This window comes from Lissotriton helveticus, chromosome 11 (assembly GCF_964261635.1).
Source record: "Lissotriton helveticus chromosome 11, aLisHel1.1, whole genome shotgun sequence".
NCBI lineage: Eukaryota > Metazoa > Chordata > Amphibia > Caudata > Salamandridae > Lissotriton > Lissotriton helveticus.
This window is the reverse complement of record NC_136072.1, coordinates 1082173110-1082196881: the sequence shown is the minus strand read 5'-3', so window position 1 is coordinate 1082196881 and position 23772 is coordinate 1082173110. Positions and strand designations below refer to the sequence as shown.

The window sequence follows — 23772 nt, the reverse complement described above, 5'->3', positions numbered from 1 at the left end:
AGTAGAGTGATGTAGTGAAATCTTGTAGATTTCAGTGCGTCAGTTCTAGAAGGCTTTTAGCGTGGGAACGCCCACCCTGCATTCATTATACCTGACGCAGGTATAATGTGATGCGGGACTTTACAATGTGACACATCTCCCTAGATGCGTCACATTGTAAATGGGCCACAACATTTACGCCGCAGCTGCGTCACAATACAGATTTTTATACTTGCCCTATACATGGCTGTGTGTACGTTGTGTGTCTCCGTCTGCATGCAGCATACAAATGTGCCAGATCTGGTAGCCCAGTTGGGCTGATGCAGCCACACAAGAGCTCTTTGCCTGACCTCATTGTCACCAATTCAAATCAGAGAGGATCCATGCAGTCTTTCAAGGCTCTCAGGTGAAAAAATGGGCCCTAGAGCAAGGAAGAAAATAGGCCCCCTTGTTGAAGTTTGGAATATAAAATACCGCAATAATCAGGGTTCAGTGGGTCCCGCAGGTCTGTGGGCGCCAGTGCAACTGCACCTGCTGCACCAACAGAAGCTACGCCCCTGTCATAGAGCTGGGTAACATCAATTACTCAGTGCCACAAAGAGCATTAGAAATAAACTTTACATAATGTCAAACGGCAAAAACAAGAGCTTTGTCAGTTCTTGTTCTGTTTCAAACACTCCATACAATGTGTATGAACCCTCTCCACATTTTCCTACTGATAACAAATGCCTTCGCTCCCAGAAAAAAACTTTCTGGGCGGTTAGTGCACATTTGAATGGGAGATGAGACCTCGGAAGAGCCCAGCCCTGCGCCGGACTGCGAGTCACCTCAGAGAGCAGAAACAAAGCCCGTCCTCTGCCCATCACTGACCCAAGCGAATCCGTGGAGCAAAGATGAGAACAAAGGGGAAGAAATAAAAGAATAACGAAAACTCATCAAGGAAAATAAATCCCTAAATTACTGCTGTATTTAAAAAGCTGAGAAAACAAAAGAGAACGTAAAGAGTAAACTGAAGCCAAATAGAGTCACCGTTTTGTCCTTGTCACAGATCACAAACCTGCAAGTAAATTGCATTGCAAAATAAACTATCTTATTTTTTAATTACATATTCTCCACTCTCCGAAGAGACTGTCAAAAATTGCCATTTCGACTATATTTCAAGTCTCCATGACGGGGTATTGGGTAAAGTTTTCAATAAGCAATAATCGCGCCTCGGTTAAACCTCATTGGCTACGATACTGCCACTGCGCAAAGCTAAACAATTTAGTGTGAATTTCATGCACACTTGCCCTTGTAACTCAAAGAACATGATTCCTTTTCCAAAGATGTTATCTGTTTATGCATAACTACTCCTCCACTGCTTCTGATAGGCAATGTAAGACATATAATGGTGTTGTTTTACTAATTTCTATCAGCTCTCTGCCTCAAACCGTCGATAGCCACACGCAGAGAATTATGGGAAATTGTATGCTAAATAGCTGTACAGGTAAGCAGCACCCTCCCAAGTTATGGATTTGATGCTCAGGCAGATATACCTTCACACAAAGATGAGATCTAGGCTGCTAACCATGGGTTGTGGAAAATATAAGAAGCACAAATTCATAATAGCATCCTCATAGGTCCCACTGTCTTCAAATGTTTACTAGAGAAGGAACGGCAATCAATTTAAAGGAAAATAAATTATAGATACATTTTTCCATATTCCATAATGCACGTCTGCCATTTCATGGCACTACATAGTTGCATTTGCTGCATTTCATTTTTAGCTTTAGGAGGTACAATATACTGGTTTCCTGGTTTTCAAAACATTTTAGGGGAAGATTCACAAGGACCTGACGCAACTGCATGGATGCATAAGTTTCCTTGAGTCAGTGCTGAATGTCCTTGTGCCACGATGAATGTGCTGTATTTACAATACAGCGCTCCATGGCGCAAGGATTAACAGATGCGTCAGAAATTCTGACGCATCTGTTGGCACAAAAGTGACGCATTGCTGGAAATGCTCATGAAAGTGACGCAAAAAGCCCTGAGTCATAACTTATGCCTGGTCTGTGCAGGCGTAGGGATTTTGACACAGTGAAGGAGTAGAGTGATGTAGTGAAATCTTGTAGATTTCAGTGCGTCAGTTCTAGAAGGCTTTTAGCGTGGGAACGCCCACCCTGCATTCATTATACCTGACGCAGGTATAATGTGATGCGGGACTTTACAATGTGACACATCTCCCTAGATGCGTCACATTGTAAATGGGCCACAACATTTACGCCGCAGCTGCGTCACAATACAGATTTTTATACTTGCCCTATATATGGCTGTGTGTACGTTGTGTGTCTCCGTCTGCATGCAGCATACAAATGTGCCAGATCTGGTAGCCCAGTTGGGCTGATGCAGCCACACAAGAGCTCTTTGCCTGACCTCATTGTCACCTATTCAAATCAGAGAGGATCCATGCAGTCTTTCAAGGCTCTCAGGTGAAAAAATGGGCCCTAGAGCAAGGAAGAAAATAGGCCCCCTTGTTGAAGTTTGGAATATAAAATACCGCAATAATCAGGGTTCAGTGGGTCCCGCAGGTCTGTGGGCGCCAGTGCAACTGCACCTGCTGCACCAACAGAAGCTACGCCCCTGTCATAGAGCTGGGTAACATCAATTACTCAGTGCCACAAAGAGCATTAGAAATAAACTTTACATAATGTCAAACGGCAAAAACAAGAGCTTTGTCAGTTCTTGTTCTGTTTCAAACACACCATACAATCTGTATGAACCCTCTCCACATTTTCCTACTGATAACAAATGCCTTCGCTCCCAGAAAAAAACTTTCTGGGCGGTTAGTGCACATTTGAATGGGAGATGAGACCTCGGAAGAGCCCAGCCCTGCGCCGGACTGCGAGTCACCTCAGAGAGCAGAAACAAAGCCCGTCCTCTGCCCATCACTGACCCAAGCGAATCCGTGGAGCAAAGATGAGAACAAAGGGGAAGAAATAAAAGAATAACGAAAACTCATCAAGGAAAATAAATCCCTAAATTACTGCTGTATTTAAAAAGCTGAGAAAACAAAAGAGAACGTAAAGAGTAAACTGAAGCCAAATAGAGTCACCGTTTTGTCCTTGTCACAGATCACAAACCTGCAAGTAAATTGCATTGCAAAATAAACTATCTTATTTTTTAATTACATATTCTCCAGTCTCCGAAGAGACTGTCAAAAATTGCCATTTCGACTATATTTCAAGTCTCCATGACTGGGTATTGGGTAAAGTTTTCAATAAGCAATAATCGCGCATCGGTTAAACCTCATTGGCTACGATACTGCCACTGCGCAAAGCTAAACAATTTAGTGTGAATTTCATGCACACTTGCCCTAGTACCTCATGTTACAAAGAACATGATTCCTTTTCCAAAGATGTTATCTGTTTATGCATAACTACTCCTCCACTGCTTCTGATAGGCAATGTAAGACATATAATGGTGTTGTTTTACTAATTTCTATCAGCTCTCTGCCTCAAACCGTCGATAGCCACACGCAGAGAATTATGGGAAATTGTATGCTAAATAGCTGTACAGGTAAGCAGCACCCTCCCAAGTTATGGATTTGATGCTCAGGCAGATATACCTTCACACAAAGATGAGATCTAGGCTGCTAACCATGGGTTGTGGAAAATATAAGAAGCACAAATTCATAATAGCATCCTCATAGGTCCCACTGTCTTCAAATGTTTACTAGAGAAGGAACGGCAATCAATATAAAGGAAAATAAATTATAGATAAATTTTTCCATATTCCATAATGCACGTCTGCCATTTCATGGCACTACATAGTTGCATTTGCTGCATTTCATTTTTAGCTTTAGGAGGTACAATATACTGGTTTCCTGGTTTTCAAAACATTTTAGGGTAAGATTCACAAGGACCTGACGCAACTGCATGGATGCATAAGTTTCCTTGAGTCAGTGCTGAATGTCCTTGTGCCACGATGAATGTGCTGTATTTACAATACAGCGCTCCATGGTGCAAGGATTAACAGATGCGTCAGAAATTCTGACGCATCTGTTGGCACGAAAGTGACGCATTGCTGGAAATGCTCATGAAAGTGACGCAAAAAGCCCTGAGTCATAACTTATGCCTGGTCTGTGCAGGCGTAGGGATTTTGACACAGTGAAGGCGTAGAGTGATGTAGTGAAATCTTGTAGATTTCAGTGCGTCAGTTCTAGAAGGCTTTTAGCGTGGGAACGCCCACCCTGCATACATTATACCTGACGCAGGTATAATGTGATGCGGGACTTTACAATGTGACACATCTCCCTAGATGCGTCACATTGTAAATGGGCCACAACATTTACGCCGCAGCTGCGTCACAATACAGATTTTTATACTTGCCCTATATATGGCTGTGTGTACGTTGTGTGTCTCCGTCTGCATGCAGCATACAAATGTGCCAGATCTGGTCGATCAGTTGTGCTGATGCAGCCACACAAGAGCTCTTTGCCTGACCTCATTGTCACCAATTCAAATCAGAGAGGATCCATGCAGTGTTTCAAGTCTCTCAGGTGAAAAAATGGGCCCTAGAGCAAGGAAGTAAATAGGCCCCCTTGTTGAAGTTTGGAATATAAAATACCGCAATAATCAGCGTTCAGTGGGTCCCGCAGGTCTGTGGGCGCCAGTGAAACTGCACCTGCTGCACCAACAGAAGCTAGGCCCCTGTCATAGAGCTGGGTAACATCAATTACTCAGTGCCACAAAGAGCATTAGAAATAAACTTTACATAATGTCAAACGGCAAAAACAAGAGCTTTGTCAGTTCTTGTTCTGTTTCAAACACTCCATACAATCTGTATGAACCCTCTACACATTTTCCTACTGATAACAAACGCCTTCGCTCCCAGAAAAAAACTTTCTGGGCGGTTAGTGCACATTTGAATGGGAGATGAGACCTCGGAAGAGCCCAGCCCTGCGCCGGACTGCAAGTCACCTCAGAGAGCAGAAACAAAGCCCGTCCTCTGCCCATCACTGACCCAAGCGAATCTGTGGAGCAAAGATGAGAACAAAGAGGAAGAAATAAAAGAATTACGAAAACTCATCAAGGAAAATAAATCCCTATATTACTGCTGTATTTAAAAAGCTGAGAAAACAAAAGAGAACGTAAAGAGTAAACTGAAGCCAAATAGAGTCACCGTTTTGTCCTTGTCACAGATCACAAATCTGCAAGTAAATTGCATTGCAAAATAAACTATCTTATTTTTTAATTACATATTCTCCAGTCTCCGAAGAGACTGTCAAAAATTGCCATTTCGACTAGATTTCAAGTCTCCATGACGGGGTATTGGGTAAAGTTTTCAATAAGCAATAATCGCGCCTCGGTTAAACCTCATTGGCTACGATACTGCCACTGCGCAAAGCTAAACAATTTAGTGTGAATTTCATGCACACTTGCCCTTGTACCTCATGTTACAAAGAACATGATTCCTTTTCAAAAGATGTTATCTGTTTATGCATAACTACTCCTCCATTGCTTCTGATAGGCAATGTAAGACATATAATGGTGTTGTTTTACTAATTTCTATCAGCTCTCTGCCCCAAACAGTCGATAGCCACACGCAGAGAATTATGGGAAATTGTATGCTAAATAGCTGTCCAGGTAAGCAGCACCCTCCCAAGTTATGGATTTGATGCTCAGGCAGATATACCTTCACACAAAGATGAGATCTAGGCTGCTAACCATGGGTTGTGGAAAATATAAGAAGCACAAATTCATAATAGCATCCTCATAGGTCCCACTGTCTTCAAATGTTTACTAGAGAAGGAACGGCAATCAATTTAAAGGAAAATAAATTATAGATACATTTTTCCATATTCCATAATGCACGTCTGCCATTTCATGGCACTACATAGTTGCATTTGCTGCAATTCATTTTTAGCTTTAGGAGGTACAATATACTGGTTTCCTGGTTTTCAAAACATTTTAGGGGAAGATTCACAAGGACCTGACGCAACTGCATGGATGCATAAGTTTCCTTGAGTCAGTGCTGAATGTCCTTGTGCCACGATGAATGTGCTGCATTTACAATACAGCGCTCCATGGCGCAAGGATTAACAGATGCGTCAGAAATTCTGACGCATCTGTTGGCACGAAAGTGACGCATTGCTGGAAATGCTCATGAAAGTGACGCAAAAAGCCCTGAGTCATAACTTATGCCTGGTCTGTGCAGGCGTAGGGATTTTGACACAGTGAAGGCGTAGAGTGATGTAGTGAAATCTTGTAGATTTCAGTGCGTCAGTTCTAGAAGGCTTTTAGCGTGGGAACGCCCACCCTGCATACATTATACCTGACGCAGGTATAATGTGATGCGGGACTTTACAATGTGACACATCTCCCTAGATGCGTCACATTGTAAATGGGCCACAACATTTACGCCGCAGCTGCGTCACAATACAGATTTTTATACTTGCCCTATATATGGCTGTGTGTACGTTGTGTGTCTCCGTCTGCATGCAGCATACAAATGTGCCAGATCTGGTAGCCCAGTTGTGCTGATGCAGCCACACAAGAGCTCTTTGCCTGACCTCATTGTCACCAATTCAAATCAGAGAGGATCCATGCAGTGTTTCAAGTCTCTCAGGTGAAAAAATGGGCCCTAGAGCAAGGAAGTAAATAGGCCCCCTTGTTGAAGTTTGGAATATAAAATACCGCAATAATCAGCGTTCAGTGGGTCCCGCAGGTCTGTGGGCGCCAGTGAAACTGCACCTGCTGCACCAACAGAAGCTAGGCCCCTGTCATAGAGCTGGGTAACATCAATTACTCAGTGCCACAAAGAGCATTAGAAATAAACTTTACATAATGTCAAACGGCAAAAACAAGAGCTTTGTCAGTTCTTGTTCTGTTTCAAACACTCCATACAATCTGTATGAACCCTCTCCACATTTTCCTACTGATAACAAACGCCTTCGCTCCCAGAAAAAAACTTTCTGGGCGGTTAGTGCACATTTGAATGGGAGATGAGACCTCGGAAGAGCCCAGCCCTGCGCCGGACTGCGAGTCACCTCAGAGAGCAGAAACAAAGCCCGTCCTCTGCCCATCACTGACCCAAGCGAATCTGTGGAGCAAAGATGAGAACAAAGAGGAAGAAATAAAAGAATTACGAAAACTCATCAAGGAAAATAAATCCCTATATTACTGCTGTATTTAAAAAGCTGAGAAAACAAAAGAGAACGTAAAGAGTAAACTGAAGCCAAATAGAGTCACCGTTTTGTCCTTGTCACAGATCACAAATCTGCATTGCAAAATAAACTATCTTATTTTTTAATTACATATTCTCCAGTCTCCGAAGAGACTGTCAAAAATTGCCATTTCGACTATATTTCAAGTCTCCATGACGTGGTATTGGGTAAAGTTTTCAATAAGCAATAATCGCGCCTCGGTTAAACCTCATTGGCTACGATACTGCCACTGCGCAAAGCTAAACAATTTAGTGTGAATTTCATGCACACTTGCCCTAGTACCTCATGTTACAAAGAACATGATTCTATTTCAAAAGATGTTATCTGTTTATGCATAACTACTCCTCCACTGCTTCTGATAGGCAATGTAAGACATATAATGGTGTTGTTTTACTAATTTCTATCAGCTCTCTGCCCCAAACAGTCGATAGCCACACGCAGAGAATTATGGGAAATTGTATGCTAAATAGCTGTCCAGGTAAGCAGCACCCTCCCAAGTTATGGATTTGATGCTCAGGCAGATATACCTTCACACAAAGATGAGATCTAGGCTGCTAACCATGGGTTGTGGAAAATGTAAGAAGCACAAATTCATAATAGCATCCTCATAGGTCCCACTGTCTTCAAATGTTTACTAGAGAAGGAACGGCAATCAATTTAAAGGAAAATAAATTATAGATACATTTTTCCATATTCCATAATGCACGTCTGCCATTTCATGGCACTACATAGTTGCATTTGCTGCATTTCATTTTTAGCTTTAGGAGGTACAATATACTGGTTTCCTGGTTTTCAAAACATTTTAGGGGAAGATTCACAAGGACCTGACGCAACTGCATGGATGCATAAGTTTCCTTGAGTCAGTGCTGAATGTCCTTGTGCCACGATGAATGTGCTGTATTTACAATACAGCGCTCCATGGCGCAAGGATTAACAGATGCGTCAGAAATTCTGACGCATCTGTTGGCACAAAAGTGACGCATTGCTGGAAATGCTCATGAAAGTGACGCAAAAAGCCCTGAGTCATAACTTATGCCTGGTCTGTGCAGGCGTAGGGATTTTGACACAGTGAAGGAGTAGAGTGATGTAGTGAAATCTTGTAGATTTCAGTGCGTCAGTTCTAGAAGGCTTTTAGCGTGGGAACGCCCACCCTGCATTCATTATACCTGACGCAGGTATAATGTGATGCGGGACTTTACAATGTGACACATCTCCCTAGATGCGTCACATTGTAAATGGGCCACAACATTTACGCCGCAGCTGCGTCACAATACAGATTTTTATACTTGCCCTATATATGGCTGTGTGTACGTTGTGTGTCTCCGTCTGCATGCAGCATACAAATGTGCCAGATCTGGTAGCCCAGTTGGGCTGATGCAGCCACACAAGAGCTCTTTGCCTGACCTCATTGTCACCAATTCAAATCAGAGAGGATCCATGCAGTCTTTCAAGGCTCTCAGGTGAAAAAATGGGCCCTAGAGCAAGGAAGAAAATAGGCCCCCTTGTTGAAGTTTGGAATATAAAATACCGCAATAATCAGGGTTCAGTGGGTCCCGCAGGTCTGTGGGCGCCAGTGCAACTGCACCTGCTGCACCAACAGAAGCTATGCCCCTGTCATAGAGCTGGGTAACATCAATTACTCAGTGCCACAAAGAGCATTAGAAATAAACTTTACATAATGTCAAACGGCAAAAACAAGAGCTTTGTCAGTTCTTGTTCTGTTTCAAACACTCCATACAATCTGTATGAACCCTCTCCACATTTTCCTACTGATAACAAATGCCTTCGCTCCCAGAAAAAAACTTTCTGGGCGGTTAGTGCACATTTGAATGGGAGATGAGACCTCGGAAGAGCCCAGCCCTGCGCCGGACTGCGAGTCACCTCAGAGAGCAGAAACAAAGCCCGTCCTCTGCCCATCACTGACCCAAGCGAATCCGTGGAGCAAAGATGAGAACAAAGGGGAAGAAATAAAAGAATAACGAAAACTCATCAAGGAAAATAAATCCCTAAATTACTGCTGTATTTAAAAAGCTGAGAAAACAAAAGAGAACGTAAAGAGTAAACTGAAGCCAAATAGAGTCATCGTTTTGTCCTTGTCACAGATCACAAACCTGCAAGTAAATTGCATTGCAAAATAAACTATCTTATTTTTTAATTACATATTCTCCAGTCTCCGAAGAGACTGTCAAAAATTGCCATTACGACTATATTTCAAGTCTCCATGACGGGGTTTTGGGTAAAGTTTTCAATAAGCAATAATCGTGCCTCGGTTAAACCTCATTGGCTACGATACTGCCACTGCGCAAAGCTAAACAATTTAGTGTGAATTTCATGCACACTTGCCCTAGTACCTCATGTTACAAAGAACATGATTCCTTTTCCAAAGATGTTATCTGTTTATGCATAACTACTCCTCCACTGCTTCTGATAGGCAATGTAAGACATATAATGGTGTTGTTTTACTAATTTCTATCAGCTCTCTGCCTCAAACCGTCGATAGCCACACGCAGAGAATTATGGGAAATTGTATGCTAAATAGCTGTACAGGTAAGCAGCACCCTCCCAAGTTATGGATTTGATGCTCAGGCAGATATACCTTCACACAAAGATGAGATCTAGGCTGCTAACCATGGGTTGTGGAAAATATAAGAAGCACAAATTCATAATAGCATCCTCATAGGTCCCACTGTCTTCAAATGTTTACTAGAGAAGGAACGGCAATCAATTTAAAGGAAAATAAATTATAGATACATTTTTCCATATTCCATAATGCACGTCTGCCATTTCATGGCACTACATAGTTGCATTTGCTGCATTTCATTTTTAGCTTTAGGAGGTACAATATACTGGTTTCCTGGTTTTCAAAACATTTTAGGGGAAGATTCACAAGGACCTGACGCAACTGCATGGATGCATAAGTTTCCTTGAGTCAGTGCTGAATGTCCTTGTGCCACGATGAATGTGCTGTATTTACAATACAGCGCTCCATGGCGCAAGGATTAACAGATGCGTCAGACATTCTGACGCATCTGTTGGCACAAAAGTGACGCATTGCTGGAAATGCTCATGAAAGTGACGCAAAAAGCCCTGAGTCATAACTTATGCCTGGTCTGTGCAGGCGTAGGGATTTTGACACAGTGAAGGAGTAGAGTGATGTAGTGAAATCTTGTAGATTTCAGTGCGTCAGTTCTAGAAGGCTTTTAGCGTGGGAACGCCCACCCTGCATTCATTATACCTGACGCAGGTATAATGTGATGCGGGACTTTACAATGTGACACATCTCCCTAGATGCGTCACATTGTAAATGGGCCACAACATTTACGCCGCAGCTGCGTCACAATACAGATTTTTATACTTGCCCTATATATGGCTGTGTGTACGTTGTGTGTCTCCGTCTGCATGCAGCATACAAATGTGCCAGATCTGGTAGCCCAGTTGGGCTGATGCAGCCACACAAGAGCTCTTTGCCTGACCTCATTGTCACCAATTCAAATCAGAGAGGATCCATGCAGTCTTTCAAGGCTCTCAGGTGAAAAAATGGGCCCTAGAGCAAGGAAGAAAATAGGCCCCCTTGTTGAAGTTTGGAATATAAAATACCGCAATAATCAGGGATCAGTGGGTCCCGCAGGTCTGTGGGCGCCAGTGCAACTGCACCTGCTGCACCAACAGAAGCTACGCCCCTGTCATAGAGCTGGGTAACATCAATTACTCAGTGCCACAAAGAGCATTAGAAATAAACTTTACATAATGTCAAACGGCAAAAACAAGAGCTTTCTCAGTTCTTGTTCTGTTTCAAACACTCCATACAATCTGTATGAACCCTCTCCACATTTTCCTACTGATAACAAATGCCTTCGCTCCCAGAAAAAAACTTTCTGGGCGGTTAGTGCACATTTGAATGGGAGATGAGACCTCGGAAGAGCCCAGCCCTGCGCCGGACTGCGAGTCACCTCAGAGAGCAGAAACAAAGCCCGTCCTCTGCCCATCACTGACCCAAGCGAATCCGTGGAGCAAAGATGAGAACAAAGGGGAAGAAATAAAAGAATAACGAAAACTCATCAAGGAAAATAAATCCCTAAATTACTGCTGTATTTAAAAAGCTGAGAAAACAAAAGAGAACGTAAAGAGTAAACTGAAGCCAAATAGAGTCACCGTTTTGTCCTTGTCACAGATCACAAATCTGCAAGTAAATTGCATTGCAAAATAAACTATCTTATTTTTTAATTACATATTCTCCAGTCTCCGAAGAGACTGTCAAAAATTGCCATTTTGACTATATTTCAAGTCTCCATGACGAGGTATTGGGTAAAGTTTTCAATAAGCAATAATCGCGCCTCGGTTAAACCTCATTGGCTACGATACTGCCACTGCGCAAAGCTAAAAAATTTAGTGTGAATTTCATGCACACTTGCACTTGTACCTCATGTTACAAAGAACATGATTCCTTTTCAAAAGATGTTATCTGTTTATGCATAACTACTCCTCCACTGCTTCTGATAGGCAATGTAAGACATATAATGGTGTTGTTTTACTAATTTCTATCAGCTCTCTGCCTCAAACCGTCGATAGCCACACGCAGAGAATTATGGGAAATTGTATGCTAAATAGCTGTACAGGTAAGCAGCACCCTCCCAAGTTATGGATTTGATGCTCAGGCAGATATACCTTCACACAAAGATGAGATCTAGGCTGCTAACCATGGGTTGTGGAAAATATAAGAAGCACAAATTCATAATAGCATCCTCATAGGTCCCACTGTCTTCAAATGTTTACTAGAGAAGGAACGGCAATCAATTTAAAGGAAAATAAATTATAGATAAATTTTTCCATATTCCATAATGCACGTCTGCCATTTCATGGCACTACATAGTTGCATTTGCTGCATTTCATTTTTAGCTTTAGGAGGTACAATATACTGGTTTCCTGGTTTTCAAAACATTTTAGGGTAAGATTCACAAGGACCTGACGCAACTGCATGGATGCATAAGTTTCCTTGAGTCAGTGCTGAATGTCCTTGTGCCACGATGAATGTGCTGTATTTACAATACAGCGCTCCATGGCGCAAGGATTAACAGATGCGTCAGAAATTCTGACGCATCTGTTGGCACGAAAGTGACGCATTGCTGGAAATGCTCATGAAAGTGACGCAAAAAGCCCTGAGTCATAACTTATGCCTGGTCTGTGCAGGCGTAGGGATTTTGACACAGTGAAGGCGTAGAGTGATGTAGTGAAATCTTGTAGATTTCAGTGCGTCAGTTCTAGAAGGCTTTTAGCGTGGGAACGCCCACCCTGCATACATTATACCTGACGCAGGTATAATGTGATGCGGGACTTTACAATGTGACACATCTCCCTAGATGCGTCACATTGTAAATGGGCCACAACATTTACGCCGCAGCTGCGTCACAATACAGATTTTTATACTTGCCCTATATATGGCTGTGTGTACGTTGTGTGTCTCCGTCTGCATGCAGCATACAAATGTGCCAGATCTGGTCGATCAGTTGTGCTGATGCAGCCACACAAGAGCTCTTTGCCTGACCTCATTGTCACCAATTCAAATCAGAGAGGATCCATGCAGTGTTTCAAGTCTCTCAGGTGAAAAAATGGGCCGTAGAGCAAGGAAGTAAATAGGCCCCCTTGTTGAAGTTTGGAATATAAAATACCGCAATAATCAGCGTTCAGTGGGTCCCGCAGGTCTGTGGGCGCCAGTGAAACTGCACCTGCTGCACCAACAGAAGCTAGGCCCCTGTCATAGAGCTGGGTAACATCAATTACTCAGTGCCACAAAGAGCATTAGAAATAAACTTTACATAATGTCAAACGGCAAAAACAAGAGCTTTGTCAGTTCTTGTTCTGTTTCAAACACTCCATACAATCTGTATGAACCCTCTACACATTTTCCTACTGATAACAAACGCCTTCGCTCCCAGAAAAAAACTTTCTGGGCGGTTAGTGCACATTTGAATGGGAGATGAGACCTCGGAAGAGCCCAGCCCTGCGCCGGACTGCGAGTCACCTCAGAGAGCAGAAACAAAGCCCGTCCTCTGCCCATCACTGACCCAAGCGAATCCGTGGAGCAAAGATGAGAACAAAAGGGAAGAAATTAAAGAATAACAAAAACTCATCAAGGAAAATAAATCCCTAAATTACTGCTGTATTTAAAAAGCTGAGAAAACAAAAGAGAACGTAAAGAGTAAACTGAAGCCAAATAGAGTCACCGTTTTGTCCTTGTCACAGATCACAAATCTGCAAGTAAATTGCATTGCAAAATAAACTATCTTATTTTTTAATTACATATTCTCCAGTCTCCGAAGAGACTGTCAAAAATTGCCATTTTGACTATATTTCAAGTCTCCATGACGAGGTATTGGGTAAAGTTTTCAATAAGCAATAATCGCGCCTCGGTTAAACCTCATTGGCTACGATACTGCCACTGCGCAAAGCTAAAAAATTTAGTGTGAATTTCATGCACACTTGCACTTGTACCTCATGTTACAAAGAACATGATTCCTTTTCAAAAGATGTTATCTGTTTATGCATAACTACTCCTCCACTGCTTCTGATAGGCAATGTAAGACATATAATGGTGTTGTTTTACTAATTTCTATCAGCTCTCTGCCCCAAACAGTCGATAGCCACACGCAGAGAATTATGGGAAATGGTATGCTAAATAGCTGTCCAGGTAAGCAGCACCCTCCCAAGTTATGGATTTGATGCTCAGGCAGATATACCTTCACACAAAGATGAGATCTAGGCTGCTAACCATGGGTTGTGGAAAATATAAGAAGCACAAATTCATAATAGCATCCTCATAGGTCCCACTGTCTTCAAATGTTTACTAGAGAAGGAACGGCAATCAATTTAAAGGAAAATAAATTATAGATACATTTTTCCATATTCCATAATGCACGTCTGCCATTTCATGGCACTACATAGTTGCATTTGCTGCATTTCATTTTTAGCTTTAGGAGGTACAATATACTGGTTTCCTGGTTTTCAAAACATTTTAGGGGAAGATTCACAAGGACCTGACGCAACTGCATGGATGCATAAGTTTCCTTGAGTCAGTGCTGAATGTCCTTGTGCCACGATGAATGTGCTGTATTTACAATACAGCGCTCCATGGCGCAAGGATTAACAGATGCGTCAGAAATTCTGACGCACCTGTTGGCACAAAAGTGACGCATTGCTGGAAATGCTCATGAAAGTGACGCAAAAAGCCCTGAGTCATAACTTATGCCTGGTCTGTGCAGGCGTAGGGATTTTGACACAGTGAAGGCGTAGAGTGATGTAGTGAAATCCTGTAGATTTCAGTGCGTCAGTTCTAGAAGGCTTTTAGCGTGGGAACGCCCACCCTGCCTACATTATACCTCACGCAGGTATAATGTGATGCGGGACTTTACAATGTGACACATCTCCCTAGATGCGTCACATTGTAAATGGGCCGCAACATTTACGCCGCAGCTGCGTCACAATACAGATTTTTATACTTGCCCTATATAAGGCTGTGTGTACGTTGTGTGTCTCCGTCTGCATGCAGAATACAAATGTGCCAGATCTGGTAGCCCAGTTGGGCTGATGCAGCCACACAAGAGCTCTTTGCCTGACCTCATTGTCACCAATTCAAATCAGAGAGGATCCATGCAGTCTTTCAAGGCTCTCAGGTGAAAAAATGGGCCCTAGAGCAAGGAAGAAAATAGGCCCCCTTGTTGAAGTTTGGAATATAAAATACCGCAATAATCAGCGTTCAGTGGGTCCCGCAGGTCTGTGGGCGCCAGTGAAACTGCACCTGCTGCACCAACCGAAGCTAGGCCCCTGTCATAGAGCTGGGTAACATCAATTACTCAGTGCCACAAAGAGCATTAGAAATAAACTTTACATAATGTCAAACGGCAAAAACAAGAGCTTTGTCAGTTCTTGTTCTGTTTCAAACACTCCATACAATCTGTATGAACCCTCTCCACATTTTCCTACTGATAACAAACGCCTTCGCTCCCAGAAAAAAACTTTCTGGGCGGTTAGTGCACATTTGAATGGGAGATGAGACCTCGGAAGAGCCCAGCCCTGCGCCGGACTGCGAGTCACCTCAGAGAGCAGAAACAAAGCCCGTCCTCTGCCCATCACTGACCCAAGCGAATCTGTGGAGCAAAGATGAGAACAAAGAGGAAGAAATAAAAGAATTACGAAAACTCATCAAGGAAAATAAATCCCTATATTACTGCTGTATTTAAAAAGCTGAGAAAACAAAAGAGAACGTAAAGAGTAAACTGAAGCCAAATAGAGTCACCGTTTTGTCCTTGTCACAGATCACAAATCTGCATTGCAAAATAAACTATCTTATTTTTTAATTACATATTCTCCAGTCTCCGAAGAGACTGTCAAAAATTGCCATTTCGACTATATTTCAAGTCTCCATGACGTGGTATTGGGTAAAGTTTTCAATAAGCAATAATCGCGCCTCGGTTAAACCTCATTGGCTACGATACTGCCACTGCGCAAAGCTAAACAATTTAGTGTGAATTTCATGCACACTTGCCCTAGTACCTCATGTTACAAAGAACATGATTCTATTTCAAAAGATGTTATCTGTTTATGCATAACTACTCCTCCACTGCTTCTGATAGGCAATGTAAGACATATAATGGTGTTGTTTTACTAATTTCTATCAGCTCTCTGCCCCAAACAGTCGATAGCCACACGCAGAGAATTATGGGAAATTGTATGCTAAATAGCTGTCCAGGTAAGCAGCACCCTCCCAAGTTATGGATTTGATGCTCAGGCAGATATACCTTCACACAAAGATGAGATCTAGGCTGCTAACCATGGGTTGTGGAAAATATAAGAAGCACAAATTCATAATAGCATCCTCATAGGTCCCACTGTCTTCAAATGTTTACTAGAGAAGGAACGGCAATCAATTTAAAGGAAAATAAATTATAGATACATTTTTCCATATTCCATAATGCACGTCTGCCATTTCATGGCACTACATAGTTGCATTTGCTGCATTTCATTTTTAGCTTTAGGAGGTACAATATACTGGTTTCCTGGTTTTCAAAACATTTTAGGGGAAGATTCACAAGGACCTGACGCAACTGCATGGATGCATAAGTTTCCTTGAGTCAGTGCTGAATGTCCTTGTGCCACGATGAATGTGCTGTATTTACAATACAGCGCTCCATGGCGCAAGGATTAACAGATGCGTCAGAAATTCTGACGCATCTGTTGGCACAAAAGTGACGCATTGCTGGAAATGCTCATGAAAGTGACGCAAAAAGCCCTGAGTCATAACTTATGCCTGGTCTGTGCAGGCGTAGGGATTTTGACACAGTGAAGGAGTAGAGTGATGTAGTGAAATCTTGTAGATTTCAGTGCGTCAGTTCTAGAAGGCTTTTAGCGTGGGAACGCCCACCCTGCATTCATTATACCTGACGCAGGTATAATGTGATGCGGGACTTTACAATGTGACACATCTCCCTAGATGCGTCACATTGTAAATGGGCCACAACATTTACGCCGCAGCTGCGTCACAATACAGATTTTTATACTTGCCCTATACATGGCTGTGTGTACGTTGTGTGTCTCCGTCTGCATGCAGCATACAAATGTGCCAGATCTGGTAGCCCAGTTGGGCTGATGCAGCCACACAAGAGCTCTTTGCCTGACCTCATTGTCACCAATTCAAATCAGAGAGGATCCATGCAGTCTTTCAAGGCTCTCAGGTGAAAAAATGGGCCCTAGAGCAAGGAAGAAAATAGGCCCCCTTGTTGAAGTTTGGAATATAAAATACCGCAATAATCAGGGTTCAGTGGGTCCCGCAGGTCTGTGGGCGCCAGTGCAACTGCACCTGCTGCACCAACAGAAGCTACGCCCCTGTCATAGAGCTGGGTAACATCAATTACTCAGTGCCACAAAGAGCATTAGAAATAAACTTTACATAATGTCAAACGGCAAAAACAAGAGCTTTGTCAGTTCTTGTTCTGTTTCAAACACTCCATACAATGTGTATGAACCCTCTCCACATTTTCCTACTGATAACAAATGCCTTCGCTCCCAGAAAAAAACTTTCTGGGCGGTTAGTGCACATTTGAATGGGAGATGAGACCTCGGAAGAGCCCAGCCCTGCGCCGGACTGCGAGTCACCTCAGAGAGCAGAAACAAAGCCCGTCCTCTGCCCATCACTGACCCAAGCGAATCCGTGGAGCAAAGATGAGAACAAAGGGGAAGAAATAAAAGAATAACGAAAACTCATCAAGGAAAATAAATCCCTAAATTACTGCTGTATTTAAAAAGCTGAGAAAACAAAAGAGAACGTAAAGAGTAAACTGAAGCCAAATAGAGTCACCGTTTTGTCCTTGTCACAGATCACAAACCTGCAAGTAAATTGCATTGCAAAATAAACTATCTTATTTTTTAATTACATATTCTCCACTCTCCGAAGAGACTGTCAAAAATTGCCATTTCGACTATATTTCAAGTCTCCATGACGGGGTATTGGGTAAAGTTTTCAATAAGCAATAATCGCGCCTCGGTTAAACCTCATTGGCTACGATACTGCCACTGCGCAAAGCTAAACAATTTAGTGTGAATTTCATGCACACTTGCCCTAGTACCTCATGTTACAAAGAACATGATTCCTTTTCCAAAGATGTTATCTGTTTATGCATAACTACTCCTCCACTGCTTCTGATAGGCAATGTAAGACATATAATGGTGTTGTTTTACTAATTTCTATCAGCTCTCTGCCTCAAACCGTCGATAGCCACACGCAGAGAATTATGGGAAATTGTATGCTAAATAGCTGTACAGGTAAGCAGCACCCTCCCAAGTTATGGATTTGATGCTCAGGCAGATATACCTTCACACAAAGATGAGATCTAGGCTGCTAACCATGGGTTGTGGAAAATATAAGAAGCACAAATTCATAATAGCATCCTCATAGGTCCCACTGTCTTCAAATGTTTACTAGAGAAGGAACGGCAATCAATTTAAAGGAAAATAAATTATAGATACATTTTTCCATATTCCATAATGCACGTCTGCCATTTCATGGCACTACATAGTTGCATTTGCTGCATTTCATTTTTAGCTTTAGGAGGTACAATATACTGGTTTCCTGGTTTTCAAAACATTTTAGGGGAAGATTCACAAGGACCTGACGCAACTGCATGGATGCATAAGTTTCCTTGAGTCAGTGCTGAATGTCCTTGTGCCACGATGAATGTGCTGTATTTACAATACAGCGCTCCATGGCGCAAGGATTAACAGATGCGTCAGAAATTCTGACGCATCTGTTGGCACAAAAGTGACGCATTGCTGGAAATGCTCATGAAAGTGACGCAAAAAGCCCTGAGTCATAACTTATGCCTGGTCTGTGCAGGCGTAGGGATTTTGACACAGTGAAGGAGTAGAGTGATGTAGTGAAATCTTGTAGATTTCAGTGCGTCAGTTCTAGAAGGCTTTTAGCGTGGGAACGCCCACCCTGCATTCATTATACCTGACGCAGGTATAATGTGATGCGGGACTTTACAATGTGACACATCTCCCTAGATGCGTCACATTGTAAATGGGCCACAACATTTACGCCGCAGCTGCGTCACAATACAGATTTTTATACTTGCCCTATATATGGCTGTGTGTACGTTGTGTGTCTCCGTCTGCATGCAGCATACAAATGTGCCAGATCTGGTAGCCCAGTTGGGCTGATGCAGCCACACAAGAGCTCTTTGCCTGACCTCATTGTCACCTATTCAAATCAGAGAGGATCCATGCAGTCTTTCAAGGCTCTCAGGTGAAAAAATGGGCCCTAGAGCAAGGAAGAAAATAGGCCCCCTTGTTGAAGTTTGGAATATAAAATACCGCAATAATCAGGGTTCAGTGGGTCCCGCAGGTCTGTGGGCGCCAGTGCAACTGCACCTGCTGCACCAACAGAAGCTACGCCCCTGTCATAGAGCTGGGTAACATCAATTACTCAGTGCCACAAAGAGCATTAGAAATAAACTTTACATAATGTCAAACGGCAAAAACAAGAGCTTTGTCAGTTCTTGTTCTGTTTCAAACACACCATACAATCTGTATGAACCCTCTCCACATTTTCCTACTGATAACAAATGCCTTCGCTCCCAGAAAAAAACTTTCTGGGCGGTTAGTGCACATTTGAATGGGAGATGAGACCTCGGAAGAGCCCAGCCCTGCGCCGGACTGCGAGTCACCTCAGAGAGCAGAAACAAAGCCCGTCCTCTGCCCATCACTGACCCAAGCGAATCCGTGGAGCAAAGATGAGAACAAAGGGGAAGAAATAAAAGAATAACGAAAACTCATCAAGGAAAATAAATCCCTAAATTACTGCTGTATTTAAAAAGCTGAGAAAACAAAAGAGAACGTAAAGAGTAAACTGAAGCCAAATAGAGTCACCGTTTTGTCCTTGTCACAGATCACAAACCTGCAAGTAAATTGCATTGCAAAATAAACTATCTTATTTTTTAATTACATATTCTCCAGTCTCCGAAGAGACTGTCAAAAATTGCCATTTCGACTATATTTCAAGTCTCCATGACTGGGTATTGGGTAAAGTTTTCAATAAGCAATAATCGCGCATCGGTTAAACCTCATTGGCTACGATACTGCCACTGCGCAAAGCTAAACAATTTAGTGTGAATTTCATGCACACTTGCCCTAGTACCTCATGTTACAAAGAACATGATTCCTTTTCCAAAGATGTTATCTGTTTATGCATAACTACTCCTCCACTGCTTCTGATAGGCAATGTAAGACATATAATGGTGTTGTTTTACTAATTTCTATCAGCTCTCTGCCTCAAACCGTCGATAGCCACACGCAGAGAATTATGGGAAATTGTATGCTAAATAGCTGTACAGGTAAGCAGCACCCTCCCAAGTTATGGATTTGATGCTCAGGCAGATATACCTTCACACAAAGATGAGATCTAGGCTGCTAACCATGGGTTGTGGAAAATATAAGAAGCACAAATTCATAATAGCATCCTCATAGGTCCCACTGTCTTCAAATGTTTACTAGAGAAGGAACGGCAATCAATATAAAGGAAAATAAATTATAGATAAATTTTTCCATATTCCATAATGCACGTCTGCCATTTCATGGCACTACATAGTTGCATTTGCTGCATTTCATTTTTAGCTTTAGGAGGTACAATATACTGGTTTCCTGGTTTTCAAAACATTTTAGGGTAAGATTCACAAGGACCTGACGCAACTGCATGGATGCATAAGTTTCCTTGAGTCAGTGCTGAATGTCCTTGTGCCACGATGAATGTGCTGTATTTACAATACAGCGCTCCATGGCGCAAGGATTAACAGATGCGTCAGAAATTCTGACGCATCTGTTGGCACGAAAGTGACGCATTGCTGGAAATGCTCATGAAAGTGACGCAAAAAGCCCTGAGTCATAACTTATGCCTGGTCTGTGCAGGCGTAGGGATTTTGACACAGTGAAGGCGTAGAGTGATGTAGTGAAATCTTGTAGATTTCAGTGCGTCAGTTCTAGAAGGCTTTTAGCGTGGGAACGCCCACCCTGCATACATTATACCTGACGCAGGTATAATGTGATGCGGGACTTTACAATGTGACACATCTCCCTAGATGCGTCACATTGTAAATGGGCCACAACATTTACGCCGCAGCTGCGTCACAATACAGATTTTTATACTTGCCCTATATATGGCTGTGTGTACGTTGTGTGTCTCCGTCTGCATGCAGCATACAAATGTGCCAGATCTGGTCGATCAGTTGTGCTGATGCAGCCACACAAGAGCTCTTTGCCTGACCTCATTGTCACCAATTCAAATCAGAGAGGATCCATGCAGTGTTTCAAGTCTCTCAGGTGAAAAAATGGGCCCTAGAGCAAGGAAGTAAATAGGCCCCCTTGTTGAAGTTTGGAATATAAAATACCGCAATAATCAGCGTTCAGTGGGTCCCGCAGGTCTGTGGGCGCCAGTGAAACTGCACCTGCTGCACCAACAGAAGCTAGGCCCCTGTCATAGAGCTGGGTAACATCAATTACTCAGTGCCACAAAGAGCATTAGAAATAAACTTTACATAATGTCAAACGGCAAAAACAAGAGCTTTGTCAGTTCTTGTTCTGTTTCAAACACTCCATACAATCTGTATGAACCCTCTACACATTTTCCTACTGATAACAAACGCCTTCGCTCCCAGAAAAAAACTTTCTGGGCGGTTAGTGCACATTTGAATGGGAGATGAGACCTCGGAAGAGCCCAGCCCTGCGCCGGACTGCGAGTCACCTCAGAGAGCAGAAACAAAGCCCGTCCTCTGCCCATCACTGACCCAAGCGAATCTGTGGAGCAAAGATGAGAACAAAGAGGAAGAAATAAAAGAATTACGAAAACTCATCAAGGAAAATAAATCCCTATATTACTGCTGTATTTAAAAAGCTGAGAAAACAAAAGAGAACGTAAAGAGTAAACTGAAGCCAAATAGAGTCACCGTTTTGTCCTTGTCACAGATCACAAATCTGCAAGTAAATTGCATTGCAAAATAAACTATCTTATTTTTTAATTACATATTCTCCAGTCTCCGAAGAGACTGTCAAAAATTGCCATTTCGACTAGATTTCAAGTCTCCATGACGGGGTATTGGGTAAAGTTTTCAATAAGCAATAATCGCGCCTCGGTTAAACCTCATTGGCTACGATACTGCCACTGCGCAAAGCTAAACAATTTAGTGTGAATTTCATGCACACTTGCCCTTGTACCTCATGTTACAAAGAACATGATTCCTTTTCAAAAGATGTTATCTGTTTATGCATAACTACTCCTCCACTGCTTCTGATAGGCAATGTAAGACATATAATGGTGTTGTTTTACTAATTTCTATCAGCTCTCTGCCCCAAACAGTCGATAGCCACACGCAGAGAATTATGGGAAATTGTATGCTAAATAGCTGTCCAGGTAAGCAGCACCCTCCCAAGTTATGGATTTGATGCTCAGGCAGATATACCTTCACACAAAGATGAGATCTAGGCTGCTAACCATGGGTTGTGGAAAATATAAGAAGCACAAATTCATAATAGCATCCTCATAGGTCCCACTGTCTTCAAATGTTTACTAGAGAAGGAACGGCAATCAATTTAAAGGAAAATAAATTATAGATACATTTTTCCATATTCCATAATGCACGTCTGCCATTTCATGGCACTACATAGTTGCATTTGCTGCAATTCATTTTTAGCTTTAGGAGGTACAATATACTGGTTTCCTGGTTTTCAAAACATTTTAGGGGAAGATTCACAAGGACCTGACGCAACTGCATGGATGCATAAGTTTCCTTGAGTCAGTGCTGAATGTCCTTGTGCCACGATGAATGTGCTGTATTTACAATACAGCGCTCCATGGCGCAAGGATTAACAGATGCGTCAGAAATTCTGACGCATCTGTTGGCACGAAAGTGACGCATTGCTGGAAATGCTCATGAAAGTGACGCAAAAAGCCCTGAGTCATAACTTATGCCTGGTCTGTGCAGGCGTAGGGATTTTGACACAGTGAAGGCGTAGAGTGATGTAGTGAAATCTTGTAGATTTCAGTGCGTCAGTTCTAGAAGGCTTTTAGCGTGGGAACGCCCACCCTGCATACATTATACCTGACGCAGGTATAATGTGATGCGGGACTTTACAATGTGACACATCTCCCTAGATGCGTCACATTGTAAATGGGCCACAACATTTACGCCGCAGCTGCGTCACAATACATATTTTTATACTTGCCCTATATATGGCTGTGTGTACGTTGTGTGTCTCCGTCTGCATGCAGCATACAAATGTGCCAGATCTGGTAGCCCAGTTGTGCTGATGCAGCCACACAAGAGCTCTTTGCCTGACCTCATTGTCACCAATTCAAATCAGAGAGGATCCATGCAGTGTTTCAAGTCTCTCAGGTGAAAAAATGGGCCCTAGAGCAAGGAAGTAAATAGGCCCCCTTGTTGAAGTTTGGAATATAAAATACCGCAATAATCAGCGTTCAGTGGGTCCCGCAGGTCTGTGGGCGCCAGTGAAACTGCACCTGCTGCACCAACAGAAGCTAGGCCCCTGTCATAGAGCTGGGTAACATCAATTACTCAGTGCCACAAAGAGCATTAGAAATAAACTTTACATAATGTCAAACGGCAAAAACAAGAGCTTTGTCAGTTCTTGTTCTGTTTCAAACACTCCATACAATCTGTATGAACCCTCTCCACATTTTCCTACTGATAACAAACGCCTTCGCTCCCAGAAAAAAACTTTCTGGGCGGTTAGTGCACATTTGAATGGGAGATGAGACCTCGGAAGAGCCCAGCCCTGCGCCGGACTGCGAGTCACCTCAGAGAGCAGAAACAAAGCCCGTCCTCTGCCCATCACTGACCCAAGCGAATCTGTGGAGCAAAGATGAGAACAAAGAGGAAGAAATAAAAGAATTACGAAAACTCATCAAGGAAAATAAATCCCTATATTACTGCTGTATTTAAAAAGCTGAGAAAACAAAAGAGAACGTAAAGAGTAAACTGAAGCCAAATAGAGTCACCGTTTTGTCCTTGTCACAGATCACAAATCTGCAT

General features: G+C 42.6%; 11 non-coding genes across 11 annotated transcripts; all 11 read right to left on the bottom strand.

The window, feature by feature from the left end:
- Positions 1–1095: 1095 nt before the first annotated feature.
- LOC144793601 (U4 spliceosomal RNA) lies at positions 1096–1235 on the bottom strand. The gene has a single exon (XR_013603084.1). It is a non-coding gene; the product is annotated as a U4 spliceosomal RNA (small nuclear RNA).
- A 1922-nt stretch (positions 1236–3157) lies between these two features.
- Positions 3158–3297, bottom strand: LOC144792995 (U4 spliceosomal RNA). The gene has a single exon (XR_013602670.1). It is a non-coding gene; the product is annotated as a U4 spliceosomal RNA (small nuclear RNA).
- Positions 3298–5226: 1929 nt separating this feature from the next.
- LOC144793582 (U4 spliceosomal RNA) lies at positions 5227–5366 on the bottom strand. Its single transcript, XR_013603067.1, has one exon. It is a non-coding gene; the product is annotated as a U4 spliceosomal RNA (small nuclear RNA).
- A 1918-nt stretch (positions 5367–7284) lies between these two features.
- LOC144793675 (U4 spliceosomal RNA) lies at positions 7285–7424 on the bottom strand. The gene has a single exon (XR_013603152.1). It is a non-coding gene; the product is annotated as a U4 spliceosomal RNA (small nuclear RNA).
- A 1929-nt stretch (positions 7425–9353) lies between these two features.
- Positions 9354–9493, bottom strand: LOC144793584 (U4 spliceosomal RNA). The gene has a single exon (XR_013603069.1). It is a non-coding gene; the product is annotated as a U4 spliceosomal RNA (small nuclear RNA).
- Positions 9494–11422: 1929 nt separating this feature from the next.
- Positions 11423–11562, bottom strand: LOC144793692 (U4 spliceosomal RNA). Its single transcript, XR_013603167.1, has one exon. It is a non-coding gene; the product is annotated as a U4 spliceosomal RNA (small nuclear RNA).
- Positions 11563–13491: 1929 nt separating this feature from the next.
- Positions 13492–13631, bottom strand: LOC144793691 (U4 spliceosomal RNA). The gene has a single exon (XR_013603166.1). It is a non-coding gene; the product is annotated as a U4 spliceosomal RNA (small nuclear RNA).
- A 1918-nt stretch (positions 13632–15549) lies between these two features.
- Positions 15550–15689, bottom strand: LOC144793674 (U4 spliceosomal RNA). Its single transcript, XR_013603151.1, has one exon. It is a non-coding gene; the product is annotated as a U4 spliceosomal RNA (small nuclear RNA).
- A 1929-nt stretch (positions 15690–17618) lies between these two features.
- Positions 17619–17758, bottom strand: LOC144793600 (U4 spliceosomal RNA). The gene has a single exon (XR_013603083.1). It is a non-coding gene; the product is annotated as a U4 spliceosomal RNA (small nuclear RNA).
- Positions 17759–19687: 1929 nt separating this feature from the next.
- Positions 19688–19827, bottom strand: LOC144792994 (U4 spliceosomal RNA). The gene has a single exon (XR_013602669.1). It is a non-coding gene; the product is annotated as a U4 spliceosomal RNA (small nuclear RNA).
- A 1929-nt stretch (positions 19828–21756) lies between these two features.
- Positions 21757–21896, bottom strand: LOC144793581 (U4 spliceosomal RNA). Its single transcript, XR_013603066.1, has one exon. It is a non-coding gene; the product is annotated as a U4 spliceosomal RNA (small nuclear RNA).
- Between the last annotated feature and the right edge of the window lie 1876 nt (positions 21897–23772).